The 18,818-nt window shown below is 42.0% G+C and overlaps 1 protein-coding gene across 1 annotated transcript in view; it reads left to right on the top strand.

Moving 5' to 3' along the window:
- Window positions 1-6,503: 6,503 nt before the first annotated feature.
- LOC139749868 (phosphatidylinositol-3,5-bisphosphate 3-phosphatase MTMR3) overlaps window positions 6,504-18,818 on the top strand; it is a 357,317-nt gene continuing 345,002 nt past the window's right edge. Inside the window, exon 1 of the mRNA XM_071664221.1 lies at window positions 6,504-6,620. The gene's annotated coding sequence lies outside the window, so the exon portion shown is untranslated. The remainder of the gene's footprint in view (window positions 6,621-18,818) is intronic.

Raw genomic sequence — 18,818 nt, 5'->3', positions numbered from 1 at the left:
TCGTTTAGAACCTACTCACAATATAAATATTGAAAACCTGTCTATAGCTGCAAATGAAGATTTTGAATATAATTTATAACTGGGGAAATAATTAGGTACAAGGGATCACCAAGTCAGTTTTGAGGTAGCTTTAAATTGTACACGTAAATGCTGGTCAACACGACACTTTTTGTATGTAATACACATTTTTTTATGTTTAAAATCTTAATACGCTTCCCAGTGCTCCTGACATGAACTGGGATGACACCGTCAAAGAAAATATGGCCTTTGGATATGCTTCAGTAAATCTTTCAGGGATAATATGTACCCAATTCATAGCAGACAATCATTTTCCAGAACTGATCCAAAACTGTGTAAAAATAAGAATTGCCTATTGTCCAGGAAAAAAACACACAAGAGAAACTGCAAGAGAACAATACCAAACACAATAGAGTAAGTTACGCTAATTTGCGAGGGAAAAGAAAAAGCTAAAGAAAACGTCAACACGAAGCGCATATCGCTGAAAATGGCAAAAGAAACCCTAAAAGATATTTCTAGTTATATTAGAAAGGAGAGACTCAGTATCCTGTCATGATAGATTAATTTCAGATAGCTGTAGCTTGGTTTCAAACAATATAGCAAGGATTGTAACGTGTTATTACTTTTTTATACGTATTTACCACTGAAGACACAGCCTGTTCAAAATTACTCTCAGCGTTAGATGAAATTAAAGGAAATATAGCGACATGGGCCTTGATAAGTTTTACCGAGAACAATGAAATAAAGTTAAATAAGTTAAAAGAAATGAAATAGTTAAGCCCTTGACTTTTCCAAAACTCACTTGAAACTTGCTGGGGACTAGACGTTTACCAACGTTGCACAGTTGTTCAAAGAAGGTAATAAGTCCATGCCCGGATATTGTTGCCCAGTTAGCCTGACGTCCATGTTGGTGAACTTGTGAAAACCATCATTCGAGACATGACTGTAAATTACATAAAGTATCACCACCCTAATGATTCGAAGCAAATCTTTTTGATTCCTTTTATGATATAATCAACATTTCTGTTAAAGTAAGGCGTTCGATGTCGTCTGTTTAGATTTTCTGAAAAACAATCGATAAATTCCCAGATCAAAGACTACCAGCAATGGTTGAATCACACATAACAGACGGTGTTGCAGTTCGCTGATTAGAAAATTCGTTGGCTTCCCATAGACCGAGTAATGAATGACGGTCAGGCCTCGGAATAAGGTGTCCCACAGGGTTCAGTCTTGAGGGTGACTCTTTTATATACAGTGTGGACCACCCTCACCATATATCCAATGTTTATCAGGTGTGAAATCACAATTATGAACAAATGATACCAACCAAACTCTTATTAGAGATGATAATACTCTTGGTAAGACTTATTCATTCCTTATTTCTATCCTTCTGTGGACGACTAGGAACGTACCATTTTACACAAATGACATTGCTAAAGGCCATTTTTGTAAGATGTCAAAATTTGCAGACGACTCTAAAATAAGAAATACAGGTACAACAGAAAGTGAACGTCTACAGCTGCCAGATTACATAAAAAAGGAGGATTGAGCTCAACTGTGGTGAATGAATTTCAGTATCAATGCAAAGTTTTACACAAACGAGAAGGCATTGACTGGCCTTCCGGGGTCGAGCGCATGGGTTCGAATCCTGGTTGCGGCAGTCGGTCCACAGTCAACCCAGCAGCTCATCCACTTTCAGGGGTTAGTCGATGATATGGGTACCTGACTCAGGCTAGGATATATATATATATATATATATATATATATATATATATATATATATATATATATATATATATATATATATGTGTGTGTGTGTGTGTGTGTGTGTGTGTGTGTGTAGCGGTAATGGGATATCCTTGATTAGGTCCGTTATTGCTCGTGCCATCTCACTTAACATTGGAGATAGATATAATGAATATTGTACAACTACAGGAGGTGAATGAGGCAAAAGATTTTTGTAATGATCGCAGATGACCATAAGACAAGTAAACATCGCACAGGAGCAATCCAAAAGGCAACCAAATTTCTAGGGTTCATAAACAGTTCATCTGAAATTAAGTAACCATTCCTTACTTCCCAGTTCAGTGGTGCGTCCCCACCTTGAACACTGCGTAGACAGAAGACAGTACAACAATGGCGAGCTACCACTAGGATTCCCGGGCTTAGAGATAAATCTTGTGAAAGCAGGTTTGAGTAGAAAACAAAAGGTTACGTGATGATTCGATACAAGTATTTGAAATAATCAAAGGGTTTGATATTCTTGATCCAAGCAACCACTAAGGCGAGGTTCATCAGAGTTCACTCGTCGAAATGGATACAAATTCGTGGGCAAATGGTTTATTTCCAGTGAAGCAAAGCAATTTTACTTCAGCACGTTCTGTTAACATGTGGAATGGATTAGCCAGTTAGTTCAAAACAGCACCAAAGATACGTTTAAGAACAGACTTACAACACTTCGCTTCAAGTCCACGACTGACAATTAAAGTTTACAGATATTTCTCGTTAAATAATCATTGTGCTTCGTTGCTCTTACCATGCTCTTTTAGTGCTGGATTTCTTCCATTGCTGCAAATGGTTTCGAAAGGACCCAGTGGTCTATTGCCGTCTGCAGGAATAGCTGTTGGTCAACAACAGAGGAGGCCCAGAGAGGATCAGGAACTGAGAGATTTGCCCTAGTGTTAAGAAGGTCTGAGTAAAATTCCAGGGACCTTGAGACCGTTTTACACTGTTGTCATCCACACCTCATCAGGCTGCATATCTGTCCACCCAGCAAGGGCTGGCTACTCGTTCCTCAAAGATGCATCCCTCACCTTTCTTGTGTGTCTTGACCACCAGGGAGGAGGAAGTCAGAGCTGCACTTCTTAGCATAAGGGATGGAGGTGTTTTTCTTGGCATAATGGATCCTTGTGAGCTCAGAGATGACTCTTTTCACCTGAAACATTTCTTGATATTTTCTAAAGGTCAGATAATGCCGCACGACAATCAAAATTTTTACACCACCTAAGCCCCCCATCCCCCCTTTTTTTCTATCATGTTCTTAAGTTCTCTAAGCAGATTACACAACTGAGTTACCATATTTCTCGCAGCAGCACTACATCTATGTCGTCCCTTGTCGCTACCTCTTGGATGAGGCGAATTTACCGTTCAGCTCCCCGCACATTGTGTCCTGCAAAGTTGAGAGGAGTCCTGGGTTGTGTCGTCTCCTGTAGATACGTCGGCTCCATGAACATGTTGGTTTCTTCGTCGTTCCTCATTGTCACAAAAAGTTCCGTTGAAGTTTGTGTTTGTCTCATAGTAACGCACCCAATCGTTGTTCATCAGTCGACTGGATTATCTCGATGGGTGACCCAGGTAATAATTGTGATCCTATACCTGCGTCACCCTTGTGAACTTCTCCTCCACTGTCAGTGACGGTTCACTTAACACCTGTTGATACCTGTCCCGAATCCGTTCGAACCTGAGGCGAAAGTTGCTGAATCCTTTGTACCGGCTGGTGGGGAGTACCTATTTCTCGCTGTTGTAGTTCGCTGATTCGTTTGTGGGGCAGAGATAGTTTTGTTCGTTGGTGTGTGACAGTGTGGACTTGAGGTTTCGCATGGGCGTAGTTGTTGTAGAACTATATGCCGCTCCTGACTTGCTGCCGCTGTCTACTGAACTGCCAACGTTTTCCTGGGATGATTGCTGGTCAGGCGTCAAGTGGCTCTTATGATAGCCCTAATTATTTCACACGTCTTATTGCAGAATAAAGAATCGTTGCGATGCCATGTTGTGAAGCCTCGGTTCGCTGGGAAGGGGTTTCAGGTCTCACCTCTTTTTCATCTGTCGGGAGAACTGGCACTACGATGGTTCAGATAAAGCGGTTGCCGAGGTTGGAACTAGGTCGGGGTACGAGGTTGTGGAGCAAGAATAAGTTGCAGCCTCATGTAATCTCACCCTCTCTGCCAAGTTTCATTCTTGGCTTCAGTGGTCAGTTTCGAGTCCAAGCATAATGAACCCGCCGGCAGCTTGAGACATACAGCCTCTTACTGCCACCCCACTGATCACCTTTTCCATGGGGTGACCCACCAAGTGTTGCTTGAGGCAAACTCTGCACCCCCGTATGTACAACTAGCTGTCATATGCCCCAACCTCTCACCCCTGTAAGATCTCATCGTTCTTGCGACATACATTCGGTGTTTGAAATATCCACATAATGTTGAAGTTGGAGAAAAGCTAGTACAAATGATCAGCGACAAAATCACATTTGAGATGACTTTTAACACTGTATGTAATGTTGGTCAACGTGGTATATAGTGTTGACAAAATACCAGATTTTAGACGCAATTTTTACTATTCTTCGCAATGCTCTTAACAGACTCATCTGGGATGCACATGAACGTAGCTTGGAAAAGCTTCGACATGAACGTAGCTTCGAAAGGCTTTAGAAACCTTCTAGATCAGAGAAGGAACATTCATGTCAATGCGCAGTACCCGGTCTTGTTTTCAAAACGAAGGTAAGGTAGTGGAACCATGAAATAAAGAAGTGTCTGTTGTCCAAGTAAGTAGCTCATAAGTTCATAGACAAATACCAATATGAGAGAATGAATCAAGTAAGTTTGCGTTGAGAAAGTAAGAGATTTATACGACAGAGTCACCATCCAGCCATTAGCTTCATTGATTCAGGAAAACGGTGGCGTAGTTTAAGACTACGAAGCCATGCCAACAATCTCAAATTCTTTTTTCTTTTTTGCATCTGTATTTAAGATCGAAAACAACTCATGTTCTGAAGAAGAACATTCTGCAACATACTGACATAAAGACTGAAGACATACTATCAACAAAAAACGAAATTGAATAAAAAAAAAAAAAGAAAACGGCAGGCGTTGATACATTATATCCGGAGACAATGACAGAAGTAAGAGAAGAGATGGTTGTCCTTGACTGCACTTTTCAATAAGCCACTTGCCACGGGAAGGATCCAGAGGAATGGAAATCTGAAACACCGATTTTCAAAGGAAGAAGAAAAGAAGAAGAAGAAGAAGAAGAAGAAGAAGAAGAAGAAGAAGAAGATGATGATGATGATGATGATGTTGATAAAGAAGAAGGATTATAAATGTCACTTCCCGGAAATTATTATCCAATTAGCTTAACGTCTGTAGTTGGGAAACCTAATGGAAATCAACAATATAGACAACTTTGTCGACAATTTTGAGGACTACCACTTAAGATACGAGTCTCAGCGTGGCTGTAGATGAAATCGTTCATGTCTGATAAATATGATTGATTTCTTTCATATGATCAAGACGTATGACGAAAGTAAAGCTGTTGATGTCGTCAGTCTAGATTTCCAAGAAACATTCACTAAAATTCAGCAAGTGTTGCGTCACATGTTATGGAAAGAGTTGTACATCGGTCAGTAGGAAATTGATTGGCTGGCTGTAAACACAATGTAGTTATTATTGGTCAAACCTGAGAATTGTTAAAGTTAACAAGTGGTGGACCGAAGGGTCAGTTTTGAAACCTGTTCTCTTATATATATATATATATATATATATATATATATATATATATATATATATATATATATACATATATTGATAATGGGCTGCATTTCTAGACATCAAAATTCGCAGATGATATTAAGCTGGGAAATCAATCTACAACAGAACTTAAACGTCTACAGCTTCATATTGACGTCGACAAACTGATGGGCTGGGCTTATAGGTGGCAGATGCTTTTCAGTATCAGGAAGTGTAGAGTTTGACCGCATTTCCAGTCTACCCAGTCTTAATGCTCTTTCCATGGACTCTTATGTTTCGAAGTAACTTCTGAAATGAGGCATCGTAAAGAAACTGGTGACACTCCGAATATCAAACTTTTTCTCTCTCTTTTTTTTATTTATTTTACATATGGTACATCCTCGAGTTCCTCTTGGATCCATGACTTCAAAGTTAAGCGAATTGACAAAAAAAGAAAGAATAAACATTGCAGACGACGCGCCATCTATTGTTGCACGACTCGTATATCATTCATGACTGCCACTCCCTTTTGTTCAATCATGGGTTCGAAACACCTTTGCTTCCTTTAAAAAGACGGTAGTTTTGTTTCACAAATAGACTGAAAGTGTGTGAAGTGGTGTGTTACATTCGCACATATAATTCTATATCATATTACGGTGTTACTAGGTATTAGTCTGTTATTAGATTCGTATTTAGGTCTGTCAGTGTTCACTGGTTCGGGACACGAACCGAGACAAACGTTCAGGGAATTTCAAGGAAAACCTAATTTGTGAATACGATTATGTTATAATGTTTTAAAAATTCATGTTTTCCTGTAATATTCTACGCCTCTTGGTGTAATGAAAGTTACATCGTATTAGTACACGATGTCATATGGTTTTAAAATGTACTAGAATTGTGGCGGATAATTTGTGTGGGCAAACGTAACGGCAGCCCTGGTGGAGTGACGGGAGTCAGGACGCGTGGATTCGGACAGTCAACTGTGAGCTGGTGTGACGGTTAACAAGTGTTGTCTTGGGCTTTTAACTACGGTGACGTCTGGGTGCTGACGGCCGTCGACTGTGCAATATTCTCCTCGCTGTATCTTCAAGGGTTGAGTACGTAAGTATTGCAAGTTATATGCATGTAAGGCACTGTAAACGTAGGTACATTTCCGTGACACGTAAATTGGTCAGTTACGCAGCCATAGCTAGGCAGCACATTATATATGTCCTCACAAGACGTTTTTTTTTTCTTCTTCTTTGCTGATCGTAACTCAGGCGATTTTTCTCGAGCGTATCTTAAACATCGTAATAATGCCAACGATAATTTTACGAGCTTATTTTAAGCAAGACTCGCCGGTACCTTGGAAGATCCCTTGTACGTATTGAAAAATAAACCACACCCATATTGTTACGTTATGTTATTCCTTATCTGTCAATGTTCTGTGAGGGCTATGCAGGTTTCTGTTCATCAGTCCTGAAGACGACATGTCTGTTTTTCGCTGGGATATGTTTTGAAGTCTTGGGATAGATTTTGAGATTCCTTAAGTATTTGTGTATTTAAAGGCGGGTCATATCTTGCTCCACTGGAGGCGGGTCATGTCCTGCTCCACTAGAGGTGGGTCATATCTTGCTCCACTAGAGGTGGGTCATACCTTGCTCCACTAGAGGTGGGTCATACCTTGCTCCACTAGAGGTGGGTCATACCTTGCTCCACTAGAGGTGGGTCATACCTTGCTCCACTAGAGGTGGGTCATACCTTGCTCCACTAGAGGTGGGTCATGTCCTGCTCCACTAGAGGCGGGTCATATCTTGCTCCACTAGAGGTGCGTCATGTCCTGCTCCACTAGAGGTGGGTCATACCTAGCTCCACTAGAGGTGGGTCATATCTTGCTCCACTAGAGGTGGGTCATGTCCTGCTCCACTAGAGGCGGGTCATATCTTGCTCCACTGGAGGTGCGTCATGTCCTGCTCCACTAGAAGTGCGTCATACCTAGCTCCACTAGAGGTGGATCATACCTTGCTCCACTAGAGGCGGGTCATGTCCTGCTCCACCAGAGGTGGGTCATATCTTGCTCCACTAGAGGTGGGTTATATCTTGCTCCACTAGAGGCGGGTCATACCTTGCTCCACTAGAGGTGGGTCATGTCCTGCTTCACCAGAGGTGGGTCATATCTTGCTCCACTAGAGGTGGGTCATATCTTGCTCCACTAGAGGTGGGTCATATCTTGCTTCACTAGAGGTGCGTCATACCTTGCTCCACTAGAGGTGGGTCATGTCCTGCTCCACTAGAGGTGGGTCATACCTTGCTCCACTAGAGGCGGGTCATACCTTGCTCCACTAGAGGTACGTCATGTCCTGCTCCACTAGAGGTGGGTCATATCTTGCTCCACTAGAGGTGGGTCATATCTTGCTTCACTAGAGGTGCGTCACACCTTGTTCCACTAGAGATGGGTCATATACTGCTCCACTAGAGGTGGGTCATACCTTGCTCCACTAGAGGTGCGTCATACCTTGCTCCACTAGAGGTGGGTCATATCTTACTCCACTAGAGGTGGGTCATACCTTGCTCCACTAGAGGTGCGTCATGTCCTGATCCACTAGAGGTGCGTCATACCTTGCTCCACTAGAGGTGGGTCATATCTTGCTCCACTAGAGGTGGGTCATACCTTGCTCCACTAGAGGTGCGTCATGTCCTGATCCACTAGAGGTGCGTCATACCTTGCTCCACTAGAGGTGGGTCATATCTTGCTCCACTAGAGGTGGGTCATATCTTGCTCCACTAGAGGTGGGTCATACCTTGCTCCATTAGAGGTGGGTCATACCTTGCTCCACTAGAGGTAGGTCATACCTTCCTCCACTAGAGGTGGGTCATACCTTGCTCCACTAGAGTTGCGTCATGTCCTGATCCACTAGAGGTGCGTCATACCTTGCTCCACTAGAGGTGGGTCATATCTTGCTCCAGTAGAGGTGGGTCATATCTTGCTCCACTAGAGGTGGGTCATGTCCTGCTCCACTAGAGGTGGGTCATATCTTGCTCCACTAGAGGCGGGTCATACCTTGCTCCACTAGAGGTGGGTCATACCTTGCTCCACTAGAGGCGGGTCATGTCCTGCTCCCCTAGAGGTGGGTCATGTCCTGCTCCACTAGAGGTGGGTCATATCCTGCTCCACTAGAGGTGCGTCATACCTTGCTCCACTAGAGGTAGGTCATATCTTGCTCCACTAGAGGTGCGTCATACCTTGCTCCACTAGAGGTGGGTCATATCTTGCTCCACTAGAGGTGGGTCATATCTTGCTCCACTAGAGGTGGGTCATACCTTACTCCACTAGAGGTGCGTCATGTCCTGATCCACTAGAGGTGCGTCATACCTTGCTCCACTAGAGGTGGGTCATATCTTGCTCCGCTAGAGGTGCGTCATACCTTGCTCCACTAGAGGTGTGTCATGTCCTGCTCCACTAGAGGTGGGTTATGTCCTGCTCCACTAGAGGTGGGTCATATCCTGCTCCACTAGAGGTGCGTCATGTCCTGATCCACTAGAGGTGGGTCATACCTTGCTCCACTAGAGGTGGGTCATACCTTGCTCCACTAGAGGCGGGTCATATCTTGCTCCACTAGAGGTGGGTCATGTCCTGCTCCACTAGAGGTGGGTCATGTCCTGCTCCACTACAGGTGGGTCATGTCCTGATCCACTAGAGGTGGGTCATACCTTGCTCCACTAGAGGCGGGTCATATCTTGCTCCACTAGAGGTGGGTCATGTCCTGCTCTACTAGAGGTGGGTCATGTCCTGCTCCACTAGAGGTGGATCATATCTTGCTCCACTAGAGGTGGGTCATATCCTGCTCCACTAGAGGTGGGTCATATCTTGCTCCACTAGAGGTGGGTCATATACTGCTCCACTGGAGGTGGGTCATACCTGCTCCACTAGAGGTGGGTCATGTCCTGCTCCACTAGAGGTGGGTCATGTCCTGCTCCACTAGAGGTGGATCATATCTTGCTCCACTAGAGGTGGGTCATATCCTGCTCCACTAGAGGTGAGTCATATCTTGCTCCACTAGAGGTGGGTCATATACTGCTCCACTGGAGGTGGGTCATACCTGCTCCACTAGAGGTGGGTCATGTCCTGCTCCACTAGAGGTGGGTCATATCTTGCTCCACTAGAGGTGGGTCATGTCCTGCTCCATTAGAGGTGGGTCATATCTTGCTCCACTAGAGGTGGGTCATACCTTGCTCCACTAGAGGGGGGGTCATATCTTGCTCCACTAGAGGTAGGTCATATCTTGCTCCACTAGAGGTGGGTCATGTCCTGCTCCACTAGAGGTGGGTCATATCTTGCTCCACTAGAGGCGGGTCATATCCTACTGCACTAGAGGTGGGTCATATCTTGCTCCACCAAAGGTGGGTCATGTTCTGCTCCACAAGAGGTGGGTCATGTCCTGGTGCACTAGAGGTGGGTCTTATCTTGCTCCACTAGAGGTGGGTCATGTCCTGCTCCACTAGAGGTGGGTCATATCTTGCTCCACTAGAGGTGGGTCATGTCCTGCTCCACTAGAGGTGGGTCATATCCTAAGTTCCATCCTCCACATTGATCTTAAGTTCGCTTTCCAAATCTATAATAATATCGATCCTCGACCCTCCACATCTGGACATGACTGTGGTCATCCACATGTGCAAATATGTCTGTGGTCATCCACATGTGGACATGCGGTGGCTGTGGTCTTCTACATGTGGACATGTGACGACTCTGGTCATCTACATGTGGACATGTGATAACTGTGGTCATCCACATGTGGACGTGATGAATGTGGTCATCCACATGTTGACATGTGACATGGGCTGCTGACATTCAATCCACAAACATACGTTCTCTCCATAACACAGGACGCGGTCTTCGTAACTCTAGATTTTCCTGCGGTGAGCGCTACGCTGTAGCCCCGCCTTTTGATAAGATTTCGTCATATATATATATATATATATATATATATATATATATATATATATATATATATATATTGGAAAGGATCACAATTTTGCGCGTGATCAAGAAATTCCTGTGAGTCCACGACGAAAATGAAGCACGATAAGTTCCCAAGCGCACTTTCGTGTAATAATCACATCATCAGGGGAGACACAAGAGAGAAATAACAGTCAGTTGATATACATCGAAGAGACGAAGCTAGGACGCCATTTGGTAAACATGTGATTGTTTACCAAATGTCAGCTGTGTTGGTGGTAGGACGCTGTAGTGTTGGGTCCCACTTCGTCTGACGCCTTGCCAGAATGCTTTTGGGTCATTGTTCATCTGCGCTAGAGAGTCGATCGTATTATGTTCTTGTCTCGCTGTTTTACTGAAGACCTGCTAGAGGTCAGTACGTTGCCGGTGTAGAGATTATGTCCAGCCGTAGTAGATGTCGTAAGCTAGAACACTGGAGGATCGGGGTTTAGTTTCTGTTACTCATTGAGTGATCAGATTCTCAAGGTAAAGTGACCAATGCTCTTGTCTGATGTGCACATTGTGGTGGGTTTTGCCATTTCCAAGTATTATATCCGCTGTACATGGGGCTGAGTGACCTATATAGCTATGTAGGGAACTTTGGCCCCCAGATGTTGAACACCAAAATATTTGGTATATGTCTAGCGGTAAAAATCACCGATGTTATAGGCTGGTTCTGGTATCGTAAGGATCTTATACAGTAATCTGGTTACATAAGACATCCTCGCCAGGGATGGATATATTGGCTATAGCAATATCAACTGGACTCATTGTTGTCATTGTTTTTACTGATAACTGAGTCTCGTAAGTCAGTGCTCTCTCTCTCTCTCTCTCTCTCTCTCTCTCTCTCTCTCTCTCTCTCTCTCTCTCTCTCTCTCTCTCTCTTGCCCATGCGTTTGTTCCGCCACATTTCATTAACCCGACAAGCTTAAGACGTTGCCGACCACTGGGTATAATGACTGGAGACGAAGGTGTTCAGTTGGCATAATAACCAGTTCGTAATCTTAGTGGAATATGTCAACGCTTCAAAATCCTACCATCAGTAAATGGCAAGCAGTAACCCATAGAGAGAATGCAGAACAAGTTTAACCACTACATGCTTAACCAACCACAGAACATGCTTAACCAACCACAGAACATGCTTAACCAACCACAGTACATGCTTAACCAACCACAGAACATGCTTAACCAACCACAGAACATGCTTAACCAACCACAGAACATGCTTAACCAACCACATAACATGCTTAACCAACCACATAACATGCTTAACCAACCACATAACATGCTTAACCAACCACATAACATGCTTAACCAACCACATAACATGCTTAACCAACCACAGTACATGCTTAACCAACCACAGAACATGCTTAACCAACCACAGAACATGCTTAACCAACCACATAACATGCTTAACCAACCACATAACATGCTTAACCAACCACAGAACATGTTTAACCAACCACATAATATGCTTAACCAACCACATAACATGCTTAACCAACCACAGAACATGTTTAACCAACCACAGAACATGCTTAACCAACCACATAACATGCTTAACCAACCACAGAACATGCTTAACCAACCACAGAACATGCTTAACCAACCACATAACATGCTTAACCAACCACAGAACATGCTTAACCAACCACAGAACATGCTTAACCAACCACATAACATGCTTAACCAACCACATAACATGCTTAACCAACCACAGAACATGCTTAACCAACCACATAACATGCTTAACCAACCACAGAACATGCTTAACCAACCACATAACATGCTTAACCAACCGCAGAACATGCTTAACCAACCACAGAACATGTTTAACCAACCACAGAACATGCTTAACCAACCACAGAACATGCTTAACCAACCACAGAACATGCTTAACCAACCACAGAACATGCTTAACCAACCACATAACATGCTTAACCAACCACAGAACATGCTTAACCAACCACATAACATGCTTAACCAACCACATAACATGCTTAACCAACCACATAACATGCTTAACCAACCACAGAACATGCTTAACCAACCACAGAACATGCTTAACCAACCACATAACATGCTTAACCAACCGCAGAACATGCTTAACCAACCACATAACATGCTTAACCAACCACATAACATGCTTAACCAACCACAGAACATGCTTAACCAACCACAGAACATGCTTAACCAACCACATAACATGCTTAACCAACCACATAACATGCTTAACCAACCACATAACATGCTTAACCAACCACAGAACATGCTTAACCAACCACATAACATGCTTAACCAACCACATAACATGCTTAACCAACCACATAACATGCTTAACCAACCACAGAACATGCTTAACCAACCACAGAACATGCTTAACCAACCACATAACATGCTTAACCAACCACATAACATGCTTAACCAACCACAGAACATGCTTAACCAACCACAGAACATGCTTAACCAACCACAGAACATGCTTAACCAACCACAGAACATGCTTAACCAACCACAGAACATGCTTAACCAACCACAGAACATGCTTAACCAACCACAGAACATGCTTAACCAACCACAGAACATGCTTAACCAACCACAGAACATGCTTAACCAACCACAGAACATGCTTAACCAACCGCAGAACATGCTTAACCAACCACATAACATGCTTAACCAACCACAGAACATGCTTAACCAACCACAGAACATGCTTAACCAACCACAGAACATGCTTAACCAACCGCAGAACATGCTTAACCAACCACAGAACATGCTTAACCAACCACAGAACATGCTTAACCAACCACAGAACATGCTTAACCAACCACAGAACATGCTTAACCAACCACAGAACATGCTTAACCAACCACAGAACATGCTTAACCAACCACAGAACATGCTTAACCAACCACAGAACATGCTTAACCAACCACAGAACATGCTTAACCAACCACAGAACATGCTTAACCAACCACAGAACATGCTTAACCAACCACAGAACATGCTTAACCAACCACAGAACATGCTTAACCAACCACATAACATGCTTAACCAACCACAGAACATGCTTAACCAACCACATAACATGCTTAACCAACCACAGAACATGCTTAACCAACCACAGAACATGCTTAACCAACCACATAACATGCTTAACCAACCACAGAACATGCTTAACCAACCACAGAACATGCTTAACCAACCACAGAACATGCTTAACCAACCACAGAACATGCTTAACCAACCACAGAACATGCTTAACCAACCACAGAACATGCTTAACCAACCACAGAACATGCTTAACCAACCACAGAACATGCTTAACCAACCACATAACATGCTTAACCAACCACATAACATGCTTAACCAACCACAGAACATGCTTAACCAACCACAGAACATGCTTAACCAACCACAGAACATGCTTAACCAACCACAGAACATGCTTAACCAACCACAGAACATGCTTAACCAACCACATAACATGCTTAACCAACCACAGAACATGCTTAACCAACCACAGAACATGCTTAACCAACCACAGAACATGCTTAACCAACCACAGAACATGCTTAACCAACCGCAGAACATGCTTAACCAACCACATAACATGCTTAACCAACAACAGAACGTGCTTAACCAGCCACAGAACATGTTTAACCAACCACAGAACATGTTTAACCAACCACAGAACATGCTTAACCAACCATATAACATGCTTAACCAACAACAGAACATGTTTAACCAACCACATAACATGCTTAACCAGCCACAGAACATGCTTAACCAACCACAGAACATGTTTAACCAACCACATAACATGCTTAACCAACCATATAACATGCTTAACCAACCACATAACATGCTTAACCAACCATATAACATGCTTAACCAACCACATAACATGCTTAACCAACCACATAACATGCTTAACCAACCATATAACATGCTTAACCAACCACATAACATGCTTAACCAACAACAGAACGTGCTTAACCAGCCACAGAACATGTTTAACCAACCACAGAACATGTTTAACCAACCACAGAACATGCTTAACCAACCATATAACATGCTTAACCAACAACAGAACATGTTTAACCAACCACATAACATGCTTAACCAGCCACAGAACATGCTTAACCAACCACAGAACATGTTTAACCAACCACATAACATGCTTAACCAACCATATAACATGCTTAACCAACAACAGAACGTGCTTAACCAACCACATAACATGCTTAACCAACTACATAACATGCTTAACCAACCACATAACATGCTTAACCAACCACAGAACATGCTTAACCAACCACAGAACATGCTTAACCAACCACATAACATGCTTAACCAACCACAGAACATGTTTAACCAACCACATAACATGCTTAACCAACCACATAACATGCTTAACCAACCACATAACATGCTTAACCAACCACAGAACATGTTTAACCAACCACATAACATGCTTAACCAACCACAGAACATGCTTAACCAACCACAGAACATGCTTAACCAACCACATAACATGCTTAACCAACCACAGAACATGTTTAACCATTCTTGGAATGGTCTTCACTTAAATGGAATAAGGTGATAACCAGTGAAACGTTTCCATCATGACCTGTGAAACGTTTCCGTAATGACCAGTGAAACTTCTCCATGATGACCTCTAAAACGTTTCCTTAATGACCAATGAAACCCGTAATGACGAGTAAAACGTTTCCACAATCAGTGAACCGTTTCCATAAAGACAAGTGAAAAGTTTCCATAATGACCAATAAAAGTTTCATAATCACCAATGAAACCTTTCCACAATGACCAATGAATCATTTCAATTATGACCGGTGAAAAGTTTCCATAACGAGCAATGAAACGTTTCCATCATGACCAGTAAATGATTTTCATAAACGCCAGTGAAACGTTTCGATAATGACCAGTGAACATTTTCCATAATGGCTAGTGAAACTTTTTCATAATGAACAATGGAGCGTTTCCGTAATGACTAGTGAAACGTTTCCATAATGACCAGTGAAATTCTAATACTGATCAGTGAAATGTTTCTGTAATGACTTGTTAAACTTTTCTATAATGACCAGATAAACGTTTCCGTAATGACTCTGAATCATTTCCAAAATGGGCAGTGAAACGTTTCCATAATGAATAGTGAAAGGTTCCCATAATGACCAATGAAACGTTTATATTATGATCGGCGAAACGTTTACATAACCACTCAAACGTTTCCATAATGACCAAAGACTCATTTCCAAAATGACCATGGGCACTTATCCATAATGACCAGTAGAATGTGTCAACAATGACTAGTAAAATGTGTCCACAATGACCAATGAAACGTTTCCATAATGACCAGTATAGCGTTTCCATAGTGACCAATGAAATGTTTCCATAATGGCCAGTGAAATGTTTCCATAATGACCAGTGAAACGTGTCCACAATGACCTAGGGAAACGTGTCAACAATGACCAGTGAAACGTTTCCATAATAACCAGTATAACGTTTTCATGATGACCAGTGAAACGTTTTCAAAATGACCAGTGAAACGTTTAGATAATGACCAGTGAAACGTTTCCATAATGGCCAGTGAAACGTTTTCATAATGACCAGTAAAACGTTTCCATAATGACCAGTGAAACGTTTCCGTAATGACCACTGAAACGTTTCCCTAATGACCTATGAAAAGTTTTCATACTGACCAGTGAAACGTTTCTATAATGACAAGTGAAACGTTTCCGTAATGACTAGTGAAACGTTTCCATAATGATTAGTGAAGCGTTTTCGTAATGGCCAGTGAAACGTTTCCATAATGACCAGTGAAACGTTTTCATAATGACCAGTGAAACGTTTCCATAATGACCAGTGAAACGTTTCCATTATGACAAGTGAAACGTTTTCATAATGACCAGTAAACCGTTTACATAATGACCATTGAAACGTTTCCATAATGACCAGTGAAACGTTTCCATAATAACCAGTGATACGTTTCCATAATGGCCACTGAAACGTGTTCACAATGACCAGTAAAACGTTTCCATAATGACCAGTGAAACGTTTCCATGATGACCTGTGAAACGTTTTCATAATGACCGGTAAAACGTTTCCATAATGACCAGTGAAATGTTTTCATAGTGATTAGTGAAATGTTTCTAAACTGACTTGTGAAAGTTTTCTATAGTGACCAGTGAAACGTTTTCATAATGACTGTGAGACATTCCCAAAGTGGCCAGTGAAATGTTTCTATAATGAGTAGTGAAACTTTTCCATAGTAACCAGTGAAACGTTTCCATATTAACAAATAAAACGTTTTCATTATAACCACTCAAATGTTTCCATAATGACCCAAAGAACGTTTCCATAATGACCAGTGAAACGTTCCACAATGACTAGTGAAACGTTTCCAAAAGACCTGTGATGCGTTTCCTTGATGACAAGTGAAACGTTTCATAATGAACAATGAAATGTGTCCATAATGGCTTGTGAAACTTTTCTATAATGACAACTGAGATGTTTCTATAATGGCCGGTAAAGTGTTTCCATAATGACCATGAAACATTTTCAATATGACCAGTGAAACGTATCCATAATGAATAGTGAAACGTTTCCATAATGAGAAGTGAAAAGATACTATAATGACCAGTGAAACGTTTCTATAGTGACCAATTGAACTTGTTCATAATGCCCAATGACACATTCTCAAAATGTCTAGTGAAACTTTCCAAAACACCAGTGAATCATTTCCATATTGATCTTGAAACTGTTCCATAATGACCAGTAAAACATTTCCATAATGATCACTGAAACTTTTCCAAAATATTAGCGAACTGTTTCCATGACGACCAGAGAAACGTTTCCATAATGACCAGTGAAACATTTCCATAATGACCAGTGAAACGTTCCCATAATAACCAATGAAACGTTTCCATAATGACCAGTGAAACGTTTCCATAATGGCTAGTGAAACGTTTCAATAATGACAGTAAAACATTTCTATAATGACTTGTTCAACTTTTCTATAATGATCAGTAAAGCGTTTCCATGATGAATCATTTCCAAAATGGCCAGTGAAACGTTTCTATAATACTAAAACGTTCCACAGTGACCAATGAAACGTTTCCTTAATGACCAATGAAACGTTTCCATAATAACCGCTCAAGCGTTTCCATAATGACCAGTGAAACGTTTCCACAATGAATAGTGAAACTTTTCCACAATCACCAGTGAAACATTTCGAAAATGACCAGTAAAACGTTTTCATAATGACCAGTGAAACGTTTCCATAATTACCAATGAAGCTTTTCCATAAAGACCACATAATGGCCAGTAAAACGTTTCCATAATAAGCAGTGATATGTTTCCATCATCACCAGTCGAACGTTTCCATACTGTGCTTGACATGTAACAAAATTTCCAAGGAAAACATACTTCACAGACTACTGTAAGCCAACATAATCCTTAGCCACACTATTGGCCCATGCATGCCTGAATTGGTCTGACTCCACCACACAGAACTCGCAGATCACTACAGACAGCTCACAGAACCTTGTATAGCTCTCTAGTTCTGTCTGGAATATGGTGCCACTCGCCATAGACTCAGTTCCCCCACACTACTAGATCTTCTCCTCAGACGATGCCAGACACGTCTTCAACTAGGATTCCACCCAACAGTAAATATTGTACCATGGTGGTATATACACATCACTCGCTAGTTCACAGGGGTCCAAACACCACTGAAGATGTCCAAATGAAATAGGGATGGGTTCACACATCACTGAAACTCTCCAATAGAGAGGGTTCACATACCACTTACGACTGTCAAACGGACGGGGTTTCACGCACAAGAACGTTACAACGGACATGGTTCACACACGGAAACTGTCCAACGTACGGTATTCATACACCACTGAAACTATGGAACGAATAGACTTTCATTACCATAGTAGGTTCTGAACGGGTAGGTTTATTTACAGTTAAACCTATGCCACTCAGGGGCTCAGACACCACTGAAAGTGATGGAAGGCACTGCATGGTATTGAAGGTTTCTGAAAAGGCAAAATATAACGTAGTGATGGCGAAACGAAAACGATTATTTATTTTTCTTCGTCTCTAACCTGACTTAACGTAACCTAACTTGACCTAACTTACTGTAAACCATACCAACTTAACCAACTTAAGAACTAACCTGAGAACAGTAAGGTTGGGTTAGTATGAGACCATGAGGTTGTCTCAGCCACAACCAGACCATGAGGTTGTCTCAGCCACAACCAGACCATGAGGTTGTCTCAGCCACAACCAGA

Source organism: Panulirus ornatus, chromosome 8 (assembly GCF_036320965.1).
Source record: "Panulirus ornatus isolate Po-2019 chromosome 8, ASM3632096v1, whole genome shotgun sequence".
NCBI classification, from domain to species: Eukaryota; Metazoa; Arthropoda; class Malacostraca; order Decapoda; family Palinuridae; genus Panulirus; species Panulirus ornatus.
The sequence above is the reverse complement of the archived record's forward strand: the minus strand, read 5'-3'. Positions and strand labels throughout refer to the sequence as shown.